This window comes from Parambassis ranga, chromosome 24 (genome assembly GCF_900634625.1).
Source record: "Parambassis ranga chromosome 24, fParRan2.1, whole genome shotgun sequence".
NCBI lineage: Eukaryota > Metazoa > Chordata > Actinopteri > Ambassidae > Parambassis > Parambassis ranga.
Genome location: NC_041043.1, coordinates 3,138,754 through 3,156,636, shown reverse-complemented (window position 1 = coordinate 3,156,636; position 17,883 = coordinate 3,138,754). Strand labels below are relative to the sequence as shown.

Genomic DNA, 17,883 nt, shown 5'->3' with positions numbered 1-17,883 from the left:
AATCTAAGCTGTATTAACAGAAGCTAACTCATTAGCCAGAGCCTTGAGGTTGGCCGCTTCTTCATTAATTAGAGTGAGCTAGAGCATTTTATTTATATATTTACTACTATATATATTGACTGCTTCTTCATCCTCAAGGACCTTTTGTGTTTCCTTCTCCGTGATTGGTTGAGAAAGATGGTAATACACAAGTGCCTGTCAATCCTAGAGGGCCTCCACAGCTGGCCTGTGGGCCTAAAGATCTAGCCCTAAAAACAGTACCTACCCACTCTTAGTATCTTACAGCAAAACAACTGATATGGAATCAAGGCAGGCTTTCAACAGCCTGTGTAAATGGGGCGACATAGAAAGAACTGTATCTGTCTAGCTTTCCGAAACAGGCCACCATAAATGTTTTTTTATTAAGTAAAATGTAACAGTTTATCCTGTTTTACACTGCATGCTCTTTGCATGGCTGTCTTGTGTAGGAAAACAACTGTCAGTGTGCTGCAGAATAACAGGGGGTGTCTTTTTTCCCTTTCGGTTTACTTTCTTTTCAAGTCACGCAGGAAAAACACAAAACAGGAGAGAGCCATCACTAGTAAACTACCCACAGTCGGCAAGCCAACACCAACAGCACAGCAATTCTCATTAATGGTCTCCTCCTCCTCCTCCTCCTCCTCCTCCTAACCTCATCACTGACTTGCATTTCTGCATCCTTATTAAAGAGTATATTCTAGAGAGAGATGTAGAATTATCTTCACTGGTTCACGCTCAGGTGCCGCAGAGTACTGTAGTGTTTCTAGTTCAGCTCTTAAGGCCACTGGAGATGAGCTTTTGGGTCAATCTAAGAATAACCTTGTATATGTTGCTCCACAGCCCACTTTCACTCCGTGTTCGGGTCTCAAGAAAATGTTTTTTGGTGTGCAGATGGTTTAAAAAGATAGCTCTAAGGCAATATCAGCAAACACTGGAAGTCACAGCAGCTCCCCGTCAACAGGCATAAATGTCTCTGTAAGATTCACAAGTAAAATCTACAATTTAGCACAGATTGTTTCCTTCTAAGAGCAGCAGGCAGTCTGTCGCTTGAGCTCAAAATACACTCAACAAAAATATAAACGCAACACTTTTGTTTTTGCTCCCATGTTTCATGAGATGGACTTGAAGATCTAAACTTCATTCCAGATACACAATATTACCATTCCTCTCAAACATTGTTCACAAATCTGTCTAAATGTGTGATAGTGAGCACTTCTGCTTTGCTGAGATAATCCATCCCACCTCACAGGTGTGCCACATCAAGATGCTGATCTGACATCATGATTAGTGCACAGGTGTACCTTAAACTGCCCACAATAAAAGGCCACCCTGAAATGTGCAGTTTTGTCTCACAGCAAAATGCCACAGATGCCACAAGCATTGAGGGAGCGTGCAATTGGCATGCTGACAGCAGGAATGTCAACCAGATCTGTTGCTCGTGCATTGAATGTTCATTTCTCCACCATAAGCCATCTCCAAAGGCGTTTCAGAGAATATGGCAGTACATCCAACCGGCCTCACAACCGCAGACCACGAGTAACCACACCAGTCCAGGACCTCCACATCCAGCAGGTTCACCTCCGAGATCGTCTGAGACCAGCCACTCAGACAGCTGCTGAAACAATTGGTTTGCATAACCAAACAATTTCTGCACAAACTGTCAGAAACCGTCTCAGGGAAGCTCAACTGCATGCTCGTCGTCCTCATCGGGGTCTTAACCTGACTCCAGATCGTCGCCGTAACAGACTTGAGTGGGCAAATGCTCACATTCGATGGCGTCTAGCACGTTGGAGAGGTGTTCTCTTCACGGATGAATCTCGGTTTACATTGTTCAGGGCAGATGGCAGACAGCGTGTGTGGCGTCGTGTGGGTGAGCGCTTTGCTGATGTCAATGTTGTGGATCGAGTGGCCCATGGTGGTGGTGGGGTCATGGTATGGGCAGGCATCTGTTATGGACGAAGAACACAGGTGCATTTTATTGATGGCATTTTGAATGCACAGAGATACCGTGATGAGATCCTGAGGCCCATTGTTGTGCCATACATCCATGAACATCACCTCATGTTTCAGCAAGATAATGCACGGCCCCATGTTGCAAGGATCTGTACACAATTCTTGGAAGCTGAAAATGTCCCAGTTCTTGCATGGCCAGCATACTCACCGGACATTGAACATGTTTGGGATGTGCTTGACCGGCGTATACGACAGCGTGCACCAGTTCCCACTAATATCCAGCAACTTCGCACAGCCATTGAAGAGGAGTGGACCAACATTCCACAGGCCACAATAGACAATCTGATAAACTCTATGCGAAGAAGATGTGTTGCACTGCATGAGGCAAATGGTGGTCACACCAGATACTGACTGGTTCTAAGTCCCCAGACCGCCAATAAAGCAGAAACAAAATGCACATTTCAGGGTGGCCTTTTATTGTGGGCAGTTTGAGGTACACCTGTGCACTAATCATGATGTCAGATCAGCATCTTGATGTGGCACACCTGTGAGGTGGGATGGATTATCTCAGCAAAGCAGAAGTGCTCACTATCACACATTTAGACAGATTTGTGAACAATGTTTGAGAGGAATGGTAATATTGTGTATCTGGAATGAAGTTTAGATCTTCAAGTCCATCTCATGAAACATGGGAGCAAAAACAAAAGTGTTGCGTTTATATTTTTGTTGAGTGTATATTGCACAAGCCACGAGGATGTCAACCAATGGGCCGAGCGCCCAACAGTCCTTATCAAATACATAACTAAACCCACAACACTGAGAGCAAGTCTTGATAAAGCAGTTCAGGCCGACACAATCACAGAGACCAGAGGAATGCAGATGGTGTTTACCTTTTACCAACAAAACAGCTCCTCTTGATAAGGACATATTCTCTGAGCTACTGGCGAATTCAAACCAGGTTGTAACTCTTTCATTACAGCCTGGCTCGATCAATGTGGAGACAGATACCATCTTAAAATTACAGGGACATCTTTCATTCTTGTCTGTGTAAAATAATCATTCCTCCTCGCTGCCTCCATGTGACTGGCATTTCTGATGTTGAGAGATTACTACACACTCTGAATGATTCTGATTCTTCTGAAAACCTGCATGTTGCAGTACAGCTGGTGTGCGTGTGTGTATGTATGAGCAGGCCAGTGGGACTGCAGCAGTCAGTCATATGACGAACATGTGATCTCATCTTGCCTAAAAAGACCGGCACCCTGCTGCTACTTGTCTTATAGCTGCACCTCAGACCACCAGGTGAAGCCAGGAACTGAAGTCTCCACACTGAGCTGAATATGTTTGTCCACTTTTGTTTTTTTAGAAAGCAGATTTTTACAAGTTTGTTAGAACACAGGTTACCGAAAAAACATTTACTAAATAACTCACTCATTGATTTCAGCCCTGGTGGATGATCTATCATCATTTCCAAAAGAATTACAGAGAGACAGAGCCTTGTCCTGCAGCATCACTAAGCATGAGGCTGTCTGGATATACCATTTACAACACTGCCTCAACATTACCGATACACTGCTCAGTCAGCAGCTGACTTGAGTTCACAACATGACAGCTTCAGTTTCAGTTAAGGGCCCTCAGCAAGCACTACATGCAGAAATGAATCCACAGTGTATTATTCATTACAAAGTTTGAGTCATGGGTTAATATTAGACGAGGCACTCTGGTCCTGCAGAGTAACTACTAGTAGGGAAGGTGCACATGCAGTAAAAAGTCCCAGGACATACGACCCTGATGAACACTGACCCCGATCCCGCTGCTCAGTGCTCTGCCTGAGGTGCAGAGTGACCGAAAGGCAACTATCACAACAGTCTGATTAATTGCTGCATGACTGCCAGTGTCACAGGGGTAATGGCAGACAGATGTTGGCAAATGCTTTTGCTAGGCCTGATCTGGAGCCAAAAACACACTGGCTTAAAGCTCTGCCCTGGGAAACAGAGCAACATGCACAGATAAAATGAAATCTCAATCTCCTCCGCTGTAGCTTTCTAATCTGCAGAATGCCTTCTCTCCCGCTTTAGACGCAGTCTGCAAGAAAAAAAAAAACACAGGAGAGCATTGATCGCCCTGGACTTATTTTGTGGAGATCAATAATAATGCCATCATTACCTACCGCCGCGCAGCAAGGAGGTTTAGTGTTAAGCATCTAAAGGGCTGCATTTGCACTTCTTTACACAGTGCAGTGAAAATATTTGCACTCACAGAGGTTATGACATGCCCGTCCTTGCCTTCTCCTTACACTATGCCACATTACAAGAAACCACTTAGTAATTTAGAAGTGATCGGCTGCAGGCACTAAGTGTGATAATTACCCTCATACATTTTGCCGTGTCCATGTACTTCCTCACAGATGACTAATCTTTGTGTATCAGTATGAATATTACATTACTCATCTGGAAAATCAATATGCATCTGATATACAATCCATTCCTATTTTTTCAGAGGGCAAAATCCAACAACACACTCAAATCGAGTGCTCTGTAGGACAGAGGAAACTGACTCAGGGCCGCCAAGCTGATGACCCAGATAAAAAAAAACCTTTTGCTCCGCATGGCAACACCGTGCAAGCTACGACTTAATCAGCAAATTGCTGGTCCAGCCTATGAATAACACGGGAGGCAGAGTGTTAATTTGATTTAGAGAAATATATACTCGTGGGATGGAGTAAACACATGTCGTGATACCAAGGAAGATCAGATTCACAGCTCAGGTCAAAAAGCAAAGTGTCCCACAGACTGTACAGCGATGTCTGCAGAGGTGCATCATGGTGTGATTAATAGCGAGCAGGTCTATATAAAATATATTCATCTGCAGTCAAAAGAAGGGCAGCAGCAGGTGCTCAGGGTCTAAATGAAGAAGTGGGCGTGCGGCTTTCACATTTCCAGACTTTCGAGGGCAAGCACTTGTATAAATGTTTGAACAGTCTCTGCAGAGTTGCAGTACTTTCAGAGATAGCCCTGAATTCTTCTATAAAGACACATTGGGCACAGACAGAGCTGACATTCTGTACCAGGTTTTTTGCGCGGCCACAATCAATTCAACTAAAAACACACATCTCATGTAGGATAAGGCTGGAAGGCAGCTGCAGCAGCTGGTGAATGAGTGAAAGCTGAGGTTTATCCTGCAACAAAGTTGAAAGTGAAAGTGTTTGGTGTCTACCAGAGCTTTTGACAGATAGGGAGACAGCATGAGGGATTTCAGGGCCCACGGAAAGATCAAGCAGCTTGTATTTTTAATAAGGCCCCAGGTAGCAAGGCTCTGTGAGGTGTGACTGTCAGGAATGAAATATTTAAAAGATGGATCTTTAATTTTTTCAGGTCTCAAAAAAACACATTAAGATGATAATGACAGTGATTATCCATACTGCTTCAAATGCTCTCCTTGACTGTGCTTATGTATGACTCACTGCCAAGTCAAGCTGGAAATAAACAATAAAAACTAATCTGTAATTTGTCTGTCTACTTTATAATCAGGGAGTCTGAAAGTCCCGAGTGCAAACACTGAATCTTTTAACAGGGACAAGCCTGACAGTTCACAGCAGAGTATTAGCTGAATGCTAAATGTAAGCTATCATGTTCACTGACAATGCTTGCATGCTAATGTTGATGTCATTTTTATTTATGTCCAGTAATGTATTAAAAAAAACAGGTACAACTACAGCTGCTGATGGGAATATCAGTTGTCATGGGGCAAAGTGTGTACCACATCATAATATTATCCTTCCAAACATTTGGATTTTGACACTTTGACATGACTAAAATTATAATGATAAGAGTCTTCGCCCCAAGAAAGTAGTTAACATGGCTATTAAAAAATTAAAACTACTTTTCTCTTGAGTTCACAAAAAACCATGTATATTCCGAATAACATATCTTTTAAGCACCATCTGTAAATAGCTGGTTCTGAGATACGGGTCAAAAACATGCCTTTTATAATGCTCAAATATTCGTGCCTTCAGACTGGAAATCTGAGGCTTTTCCTGTGGGCATGCATTCGCACTGCAAACTGTTGGAAGGTTGGCTAATAAACAGGCATAAGGCAGTGTGTAGCAAAAGGCAAAAATGCCAAACATAGTCCAAATGCTGCTCCGAAAACCCTTAGACATAAGTCTAAGCATATTTTGTCATAATCAGTAAATGCTACAAAAGATCCAAATAAAATGTTTTCTTGGTAAATAGTGTCCATGTAAACCAAGGCTGTCTATTCAAAGATGAACCTAAGTAGTGGACACGCACGGGAGGGGGACTGACTCTCACATTCTACTGCATATTCACAGCACAATGGTCAATCAGAGAACAGATCAAGGACTCAGCAGTCTACCAACACATTAATACCACTTACTGCAGCAGTAGGAGGGTACACTATAATAAAAAGGTCATGTATATATATGTTTTTGCAGAGACGGTGCTGGTTTGTTAACATTTTGTATCTTTTAGCTCAAAAACGGTCTTTTCTATTCACTTCAATAGTAGCAAAACATGAAGCACATGGGTGGCTTATATGTACATAACTGTAGCACACTGCAGCTGTAGGGAGAGAGATGCTGCTGAACTTGAGAAAAATCCTCACTCCTGCTGGGAGTCCAGGTTACCCTGATGCATTACTCTCCCCTTGAGGGGCTTTGTTTGGCTCGTTGTGCTTGTAGACTACCCTTCCTATAATTAATTGTGATTTTATGGAGGAGATTGAGGTATGGTGCTCCCTGTGGAGATAAAGTTGGGGGGGCTGGAGGCAGCTGTACAGTCATAGTGCTGTGTGTGAGGGGAGCAGCTGCTGTAACCATGGATCACAGCTCATCTGCAGACGGCTGACTGAGCCATCGCAAGGACTTTTTTCAGAGGCGAGTTACAGAGGTCATTCAGAAGCCATGGAGTGCCGCGCAAAGGGGTTAGTCCAACAAATTACTGCAGATATGAGAATTTCAATATACCTTATATTGAGTGCAAAGCAAGCGTTTGGACTGTTTCTGGTAGTCTTTTTTTACCACCATACTTTTACATTATATTTTAAAGTATTGATTCCAAGGGTAATTAAGTGCCGGTGTAATAACAGGGCAGTATATGCTCGATTTTAATCACTATAATAGTAATGCTTGTTTAGCCTTTGTTCCGTAATGAGGCAGTGTGTCTGGGCTTTTAGTTGGCAAGTTTTTCACCTTTTCTCCTTGTATTATCAAAAAGCTGGATTTGCTTCTTTCCGTTTTTTCTTTCACTGCAAACTCAATAATAGAATTTTAAGATGTCACCCTGTGTTCTGGGAAAAAGAACCTGAACATGCTGGCTGGGTGAAACTGGGATACTGTGAAACATTTACAAAGCAGACAGGTGTCTGCCGTGGCACAGATGCCTCATTAAGTCAAGCTGTGTCACAGAGAGTACACTAAAAAAAGACACTGAATAATTCCATTACATAAATGTGAAACATACTATAACCAAACCAGTTTAATCTAAAAAATGATCCCTTTCCTATTTTAAAATAGGAAAGGGATAGAGAGAAGTCAAACATGTGTGAAATGATGAGGATAACTGAATCTTTCAGTTTTTCACTCTGAGCAAAAATCCCCTAAGAACCCACTAACATCTGGCTTTTGTCTGCAAAGGGTGTAATCAGCTCCGCAGAAGCTTGTATTTATCTGCTTCAGCTCTGATCAACAGAAATATGTAAATTTGACACCCACATGGATGCACACATTTTCCTTTTTTCTCAGTGAGTAACTTCTCCACCTCTTCAATGCTTGATCAACTTTCAGTTTACTATTGTTTACCAAGTCTGGATTTTACACAGCGTGTTGGTTATTGACAGTGACGATCCAAAGTTCAATTTTAACAGTGTGTATAAGTGTCTTTAACACCCAGATACATCTGCTACTTCAAAAAAGGTTGAATCAACATTTCTGTTGCAGAATGTCCAATAAATCCCAAAATGATGGCTGCCAGCCTGCAATCACTGCACATTATCCCAATTATTACACAGCTAACTACAAAATAAATACATTATTTTATGAACTGATTTGATTTGATTTTTCTAGTATAATTATAAAAGGATTTAAAAATCAGACTGTAAACAAAACATATGTGTCTTTAAAAATAAAATACTTCTGTAAACACACTTTTAGTGTCTAATATCAATGAAGAGATTAAGATGAGGCTGTGATCATTAGTAGCATTGGTGTGATTCTGACCAAAGCAATTATGATTATCCTCCATGTGGACCTCCTCCCACTCAATTACGTGGATGTGCCGACCGTTCAAAGTCAGTGCAGAGACAAAGGCAGACAGAAAATCCAACTTTTACTTCTGTGTTGTTTGCAAACATTAACGCAGGTTTAGTCAGGCGTATTTATAACTCTGATGAATACCAATTTGCACAGGCAGAGACAGATAGTGATGTAGATAAACAGAGAGAGGCAGAGAGAGAGATACCCGGGGAAAGAGAGTGAATGAGTTCATAATGACAGATGGGCCTGGGTGCCTTCCAACAGCCAAAGCTCCAGCAATATGACAAAGCTTACGCAGGAGAGCAACTAAAAAAAAAAGATGCCTGTGTCCTTGTGGGACTGCACGACAGATCAAATACAAAATATATGGAAAGATCACCCAGAGGATCCTAAAATGTTGGGTAATGTTGAGCCTCTTCAGTGATGTGGCTGTGGCTGTTTGTAATGGCCAGGAGAGTGATAAACAAAATGGATCACAGCGGCTTTGCTGCAAGTGCTAATCTGTCAGTGAAGCCTCTGCTGTTAAACTACTGCGGCACGAGCTGCCCTACAGGGGTAAGGCGAGGAGAGTCTCTCACTGTGTTGGTGAGAATTGAGAGTGTGACAGCCAATTAGAGTCAGAGCGGACAGACAGACACACACCACTCCCCCATTTTACAGCTCCCAACAGCACACGCTGAAAACTTCTGAAGTAAGACTTGGACATTTTCATTTTTTTTTTTCTTCACAAAACCTTATAATAGGCAAAATATTTAATCATGTATCTATTAGCTTCCAAAAAAATGGTTGGTTAGCATTTTTTTTGCTCCTCACTGAAAACAAAAGGAAAGCTGAAAACATGTGACCGCTGCTGCATTCCTTTAATTATGGTTCCACTGGTATAGCTTTTGAAAGCCAGCATCCATAATGAGTCCATGCTGCATCTTTTTGCAGCACTCAAAATTAAGCCTATTTTAAAGTCAAAAATAAGGAAAAAACATATTACAGTTCTTCTCTGCAATTCCCAGGAGGAAAGAGAAGAAAATATGTGCCCTCTGAATCTGCATGGTTGGAGAACAGATGCATGAGATGAGGCGTCTGGTGAGAGAACCTCCGGCGAGATGAGCAGCTAATTCTTTTTGATGTGGTGTGAAATGCAGAATTTGACCGCTTCCCTTTGGCATTTCCTCTTTCTAAACAACTTGTGCATGCTTTTAGATTTTAAAACAGTATTTACTGAGCATCCTCTGGGTTCACATTCTGTTTTACTGAAGCATCAACTGAAGACTCAGTGTGGAGCAAGGCAGGGCAATAAAATCATAATAATATCTATTGCAGAGTAGAATTTCTTCCATAGCAATATTGGACATTGATAAAACTTATCCATACATCTTTTCAACCAATCAAAATGAGCACATCGTCACACTGAACTAATGACTACAACAGAATTATACCCAGGCCAGGTTACACATCAGAACAGTATTTTACATATTGCTCAGCCAGCCCTATTTTCAAGTTTAAAAAAGATGCTATAACGATGCAGACATGGGAGGAAAAAGTCAACATCAGGCCACATTCAGCATTTTTTCAGGACTGTTTTCTCCCCTGCCAGAGTTCCTGCAGGAGAAGTCCTAAAGCCTGCTGGCTGCAAATAAATGCAAATCAACCCAATTATCGTGACATTCCCATAAATGTGTCCAGCATACGTTCCTCCAACGGAAAACCGCCTACTGCTGTGGAGACAAACAAAAGAGGACAATTGTGCACAGATGAAAGATGAAGTGTAAATTACTAATGTGTGATCACAAACATTAGGCTTTTATGAGGGCACACACTGGTGATGTGACACCCTACACTACTACGGTAATTAAGAGTGTAAAGCAAGGTGCTGATGAGCTTTCCTGGATTAATCAGTGATGTTGGATTTGAAAATAATGCCTAAACTATTTTTACATTTCCAAAAGGAAATGATATCAGGTATCAAAAGATGGACATGGAGTATAAAAGTGTCACGCCGAACTGTGGCCTGGCTCAGCTTCCTAACTTCATTTGTTTGTAAAATGCTGGGGCTACTAATATTTAGGACTTTCAGACTATAACCTCACTGATGGGCAGCTCTGACTGAGTCGGTCTCTTCAGAGCCGATTTTTGGGAAGTTCAAACAAGCTTTTCATCTGCTTGCTAACAACCCCTCAAAACGACACGTCCTTGTCCCGTGTGACGCACAGACTATATTGTCGAGCCTCATCTTCAGAGGGACTCTCTGTGCCTGAATGGCTGCAATTGGTATTTGACCCATTCATTACCAGAAATCTAATTAGAGGGTTCCACACGGTAGTCATTTAACCATTTGGTCTGCATAATTACTTTAGTTAGAGGTGAAATGGGACAGAGTCTAAGGCCTTTCATACTTCGGTCTTTCTGGCAGAGTCACGCAAAATGTCACCTAAAACAGAAAGCCGGTTTTAGCTGAAACATCACTGTATGTATTTAGAGTCATTATGTATGGCTCCTTCCTGACTTACATTGCACTGGTAGGAGCGTTTTCATCAAAGTCACTTTCAAATGCTTATTTATGTGCCTTTACTTTATGGTACAGCAATCATTGTTTCTTTATTCATAGCATTTATTCTTATTAATACACAGCAGAAATTTGCTTCCAGCCACCCACTATCTCACCATGTCTTCATCCTGCTACACAGATTTAAATTAAAATAAATTCCTCTCATTAATCAAAAGCTTAGGACATTTCACAAACCGCCATGTCAAACCTTAATTAGTTGCCTGGGCTATAATCAGGCTTTATCTGGCGCAAAGTGAATCCAGCCGTCACAACTGCAAAAAACTCAGTGTTATAACCGCTCTTCTAAGACAGGATGAGGAATGAGGCCAGAAAACAAATCACAAAGAATCTTTTTGTATTCCGGAGTGGAAACTGATTGAATACATGTCAAGTTCACTGCCACAGACGCTCGTGTGTCAAAAGAAACCTGTTTCTTTCTCTCACAGCAGCAACAACATGTACAGTTGAATGATGTTCAACAAGACACTGTGCTGCAGCATTTTCAACAGTTTTGGGTAGGATGCTTTGTTGTCTTGCAAAAAAACATTTAATTAGACACCACTAGACTGAAACTGCACCAACTGGCAGTCAGATCAAAAATACCAACAATTACTGATAATTCATAATTGCCATTCGCCAAACTGTGTGTCCTCCAAACGCCTGCTCAGCTTTGCTTTACACAATTGTCAAAGCATCCAGTTGTGTTGCTCCCAGTGGAGATGCTGATGCTGCTTGTTTCTATACTGTGTGTCCTCTAGGTTCTCTGCTCTTTACCCCACTCCATTATCTTTTTCTACATTATTCTTCCCAGAATGCTGAGCCTGAATATCACTTGTAAATGAATAACTCAAAACTCATAACTAGATTAGAAAAACATATGTAGGTCAAAGCAATTACATCTGTTCAAACACAATGGTAACTGAATGACAAGCAAATCATAACACTGCACTTAAAAAGTGAACCATCCAGGTGTGATGTTTACATCGCTGCCAATCAGAGCTGGAGTCCCTAAATACCTGTGAATACTGCAGGGTCATTTGACCTGCACATGAATGCTAACTGCACCCTTTCACACTGTAGATAAAAGCCAGATGTTACAAGGGTTTTAAAGGGTTAGACACACTGAAAGAAGGGGTTGATGCTTGACAGTTTAATGCTTAAACCTTTGCTGACATATGCATCTTTAATAGTAATAAAATTAATGTTGGTAAATGTGGACAAATTTGTTAACTGCAACTAACTGCAAAGCCCTGGTTACACTTATGATCCAATATTAACCAGTTTCTTCCTGGGATCCCAAGGTGTTCACAATCAACCCTCGACAGCAGCTGGAACTTGTTGTCACACATTACATGCATTAAAAATTGTGCCTATGATAAACTATTTATACAGCATTACGCCTCATCAAACATTAACGATGTGTAACTGCCCTGTTGCTGTGGTGGATATAAATAGAACAAAGCCATTATTAATGGAACGACTTACACCTGCACTTTTTCTGCTTCAATTAATCAATATGTCTAGCCTGAGGAAGGCCTGTTTAGCGACTCATTTAGGCCTCAAGGGTGTGTACTTTTTAGTTAAACCTTCTTCTTCTTTCATTGGTCGTATCACATCTACAAATTTCACGGGAAGAAATAATGTCTTGTACTTTTTCACCTTCAAAAAGTCCTGAACAGCCATGAACTCTGAGCGCTCTGCAAATGAAAGTACGACTCCTTTGGAAGAGTCTAATTGTGAGGTCTCTGGCAATATTAAATAATACTGGTATTGGCAACTACTTTCATTAACTTTTTAATATTTAAAAAATATCAACTGTAAGGTCAACAAGTGAAACAAAACACTGATATTTGTGCTTTACACACAAAAAGCAGCAACCTGGAGTCAGCTGTATTACATCCAAATAGATGGTATGAGGATGCATCGCCCTGTACTGTTATCAGAACTGAAAAAGTCAGATCAGTGCATCACTAGTCTTCATGTGTTATTACTGAATTTACCATTAATCTGGTCATATATAGCCTCATTTGGTTTAGGGTGCACCTTCATTGTGAATTGGTACGGAGGCGGAACGTGGGGGCATTGTTGCTGCACCTCTGAGATGGCAGCGCTGTGTGAAAGGGTGAGCTGGTTCCCGACTGAATTATAAAGGGGTGAGGGCCTTCATTTAATTTAGACAGAATGACAATGAATGCATTTTGCCACTTCTGTGAGGTGAAGTTAAAATACCACATTCATCTTATACCAGGCTTTTCAATGCTCATCCTCATCAGAGAGAGGAGTTAGTAGGAAGCACTGCAAAATTAACACGCAGGCACCAAAATCCTTCCCTCCTAACAAATAAATCCTCTTGTTATCTTCCCATAGCAGTGGCAGCAGCCCTGCTTGGTGTGTCCTCCCAAGAGCTCTTCCTCTCTCGCCCTCCTGTGCAGGCTGGCGCAGACCATAACAGATTGACTCAGGCTGACAACAGCTGCCAGAACCCCACAAGCCTTGTCCTCTAGACACTGATGGATTGTGGGAGGGTAGCCAGGGTGATTAGCCCCTGACATGGGAGAATTATTGCAGTGTTCCACCCCAAAAGAGATTGCACCTAAGTGTCCGTGCAGGACGACACTCTCACTCACTGCTTTGGGTTGCGTTTGTTAGCAAATGGACTGGACTTGAACTTGGCACATCAATGACAACAAGTGGCAGAGGTGAGTGTGTGGTTATTGATCAATGAAACACAGTGTCGGAGAAGAATCTGATCAAATGTGTGAAAGACGAATGATGGCCTCGACATGTGCGACTGCATTTTTTTTCACAGAACAAAGAACGACAATCAAACCTCGCGACAAAGGGTTTATTTTTAACTCCGTTACATACGGCCTCTTGACTCCAGCTTGACAGCGACATACATTAAAGGCCACTGGAGGTAGACAACTGACGTTTCTATGTAAGCAAATATGAAATATTCAAGAAATCCTACAGCTCAACTAGCAGGCGTGACACAGAGAGCTGCTGTTTGCTTACTCTGCCAAGAGAAAAACCAGTCCTGCCATCCCTCTCTTTTCCCAGCAGTCTTCTCCTCTCACACAGCTACGAGCTGCTGCATCTGTTCTTGTCAGGAATTTCATTATTTCTTTCTTGCCCAGTGCAAGAAAACATCTTGTTATTCAATAAACATAGAGAACAAGCTGTCCTAAACGTAGCCTAACTTTTTGTCTCTTAAAGCAGATGTTCCTCAGAACAGCAGAGCTTACAGCCTCTGTATGATGGTGAGTAGATCTAAAGCTTTGCAAGCTTAAATGTTCAGCAATAAAAAAGACTATCACTGATATTAGACTCTGAATAGCGTCAGTCAGTGCTGCTGTTCTGCCAAATTAAAAAAAAGGTCACTTTTTCTGCATTCAGTGTCAACATGTGATGAGAACTTTATAGTTTCCACAGCCCTCATGTTGGTTGAACTCCTTTTGTCTGTGTAGACAAAGAGCTACAGAGTTGGACACAGAGCTGAAAATGAGCCTTATGTCTTTAAAGGTTGTGTGTAAGCAGGATGTATTTATGTACACAGCCTGAAACACTCCCCCCCAATAGTCAGATCAACTGTTAATCATGTCTAAAACAGTTGATGCTACGCCTAAAAGAGCATATTGATCACATCTTTCTGACATTTTTGACAGATCGATAATGTCAGTCTAAAATCAGCTCTTAGATTAGACATACTAAACATACATTAGTCTGTTTTAATGGTCACACTCAGCTGACAAAAGATAAAACTAATGATAGCTGCTGAGTAAACCATGAGTTTTTAGAGGGAAAGTGCATTTACCCATAATTCTTAGCCCCACTGAGGTTGAAAACTTTGTGCGACAGAAATATTGCATGTGTGTAATCAAGGTCTGGCTGTTATGATCCCCAGATGGAAGAGATGTGGGATTTTATTATATTTAAGCAAACATTCTGCCACAGGTGTGACTAACAACAATGTCAATAACAGTAAGACGCCATTTTTGGTAAGTCTTCACCCGAGCATCAGCCTCATAATATTTGGTCTTCTGCTTTGCCCATATTGGGTCAGCTCTGGCTGATGATGGCAGGAAACACGCAGATGTAACTAATAACATTAACGAAGAGTCTGAGTGAGCAGATCCAGTGAGGCGGCGTGAGGCAGCACAAAACCGAAACAAAACTCATCACTGCTATTAGATCAGCTCCTCCTGCAATGAAACGTCTGAAGCTGTGGAAAATTGGCACATGCAGTCAAATGGGTGCACAAAAATATAAATGTGACACAGCAGCACTTTCTTCCAAACTCTGTAGAGTGTGGTTTGTGCCAAGTTATTAAGAAATAAATAAATTACCAATTAGATCAGACAGCAGACCATATGTCCACACACATACTGGAAGCTAAACGATGTTATCTTTAAACCACTTATTTTATTCCAAATTTCTCCAAAAAGGACCATTAGTAATAATTTCCTAAAATGAAGCCATGATTGATTCACTTGTAACCAGCTGAACAGTTAAATCAAAAATTGTTCTTTCTCTTTTATACCCGACAGGTTTAAGTGTTGTGTTATTCTGCACAAAATAGATGTTTTAGTTCTCTCTCCCTCTGCCCATGCCATGATTGTGCTGTTTCCATAGAGGTGAAGGATTTTATGTTGCTGTAAAAAAAGAGCCCACACTGACTAAAAAAATGTGACAGGAGTGAAAAACTAGAGACGCTGCTTAGGGTTCATACAGGGAGACAATAGATACTATCTCAATTGCTGCAAATCTTCGGCCCATACTTCCTGGACAGCTATACTTCCATGCACATCAACACACATCTCTTCCCCTTGAATGAATGCAGATTTTACCACTGTGCTGCTCTGTGGTGGCAGATGGTGACTGACTGCTACTTTATGTGACCGCAAATAAAGAAAGTGTGGCAGTAAGAAAGGATTAGATCAATATCCTTGTAGCCCCGTAAAGTCAATATTAATTCACATTGTGGTCCAAACAGACCATAACAGGAGGGAACTTCAAATAACTATTTGACATAAAAAACCACCTCCAAACGCATCAATCTGTGAGTGGCACCAATGCCACACTACTGTCTCTGTGTCACCCTAATAAGCACACAGATATAGTGATACAGCGATGCACCTTTCAACCCTCTGACCTTTATCAGATATAAGGTGTTCACAGGATCAATTCCCTGCATTCTCTACTTCTCTCTGAATCATCAGATTTGGGACATTTGTCCATGCTCAGCAACTTTACAGCAAGCTTCAGACTTTGAGAGGCATAAAGGAGTCACAGTGTGTTTACCTCACAAGTTGAATGAATTAACTGTGATTTGGCCAAAAACATCCTTCTGTCAAGTAAGAATATATCGAGGCACGCTCTGATGATGCACGCAACGCCTTACTGCCACAGACGAACTGGCCTCACAGCTTCGGGCCGACTGCTCTGGTAAAGCAGCAATTAAGCGTCAAACTTTGGGGGCTAGAACTAGAACATACTCTAAACTCATAGCCCCTGGCAGTAACCTCAGGCTTCCCACAAACATGCTAAGCCATGCCTTCACACAGCTACTATCACCAAAACCGCAAGGAGCCTGCTCACCCAGTTTAACTTCTGAGTGCTGGCTTAAAGAGGGTTGTGCTATTAGTGGTTTATTATCACAATCCAAATCATATATACTCAATCTAAAGATTTGCTGGGGGAAAAAAGTGAACATTACAATAATTATTTTGACAAAAAATAAACGCAGCTGTCCACTCCTTTACATTCTCACTCTGTATAAGGTGTTAACGCATGGTACAGTAACCTGCTGCTGAATGTGTGGCTACTGCTGTCGGCCAAAACTGTGTTGGAGGCGATGACTGATGAGACATTCTACCTGTACTGAAAAAGGTGTAGGAGTTTTTGGATTGTGTAAGAGGAACCCTGGTCTGCTGAAAATAGGAAATGGTGGTCAACAGTTCTGAGAAAAAAAAGGGGGGGGGGGCTATACCACCAGCCTACAAGTTGTGCTATCCCAGAAAATGTTACATTAAGGTCTTAGCTGTGTTATTGAAGCTAAGCTATCATGGTGCTGGACTTGACAGCATTTTCTATCTCCTGGTTATTTGTTAGGCGCCAAAGAAAGAAGAGAGAGCGAGCTGGAAATTCAGATCAGAGTCAATGAATAAACAAAGGTACATTTTTTCTCTATAGAATACTTGACTTGATATTTTACCCTAATTCCTCTCACACATTAAGAATCTCAACTGCTCATCTGTGTTTTTAACAAATAATTACCAATCATTACAGCAGCAATATCCGATTATGTATTATTCATATTAATGTGACAGCCTGTTCAATGCAGAAACTATCATCTGAGTATTTATATATAAATCTTGACGTTTATTATGAGGAGGTTACATTCTGCTGCCTAAGACTGTGTGTTTGCTGTTAAGCAGTATGGCTTTAAAATGACAGTTTTCTTTAAAGGAGCTTGGTTTGACATTGTAGCCGCAATAAAAGATCTGCTGGTCTGAAGAGGCCAACATGACAATAAAAAGGACAGATCCGAACATTAACTACGAGGTCAGGATTGTATCATGTTCAGACTAAATCACGGCAAAACACCAACTACACCGGCTTAGATGACGCGACACCAAAACAGACGCACGGCGACAGAAACGACTCAACTATTTTTCATAAATTCAGACTATTGAGAAATATCTTATCCAAAACACAACGAAGACGAGAGAACATAAGACTGCTGTAATAACAGGGACATGGGGCTGCACAGAAAAGACACAGGGGACCATGTCTCATCTGGCCAATTAGCTAGCCTGCTAGCCAGCAGTGGTCACAACAAAATGCATTTGCTCTGTACTCCACAGGCAGACCAATGTTAGCTTTAGAGGCTACTCACCCCAGCAGGAGAGTCCAGGATGTCTGAAAAAATTAACTAAAGCCGCCTGAAGGGTTTGACTAACCGGAGGAGTCTCGCTGTACGGCTACAGTCCCCGGACAAGCCCGTGGTGTTGCAGCGTTTTCATCTCGCAGCGCTCACAGCTCCATTAAAAGCTGCATTGTTGGAGCGAAGGCTGGACAAACAGCGCCGACTGCA

General features: G+C 41.6%; 1 protein-coding gene across 1 annotated transcript in view; it reads right to left on the bottom strand.

The window, feature by feature from the left end:
* extl3 (exostosin-like glycosyltransferase 3) overlaps positions 1-17,883 on the bottom strand; it is a 26,840-nt gene extending 8,957 nt beyond the window's left edge. The window contains exon 1 of the mRNA XM_028397523.1: positions 17,686-17,883. The gene's annotated coding sequence lies outside the window, so the exon portion shown is untranslated. The remainder of the gene's footprint in view (positions 1-17,685) is intronic.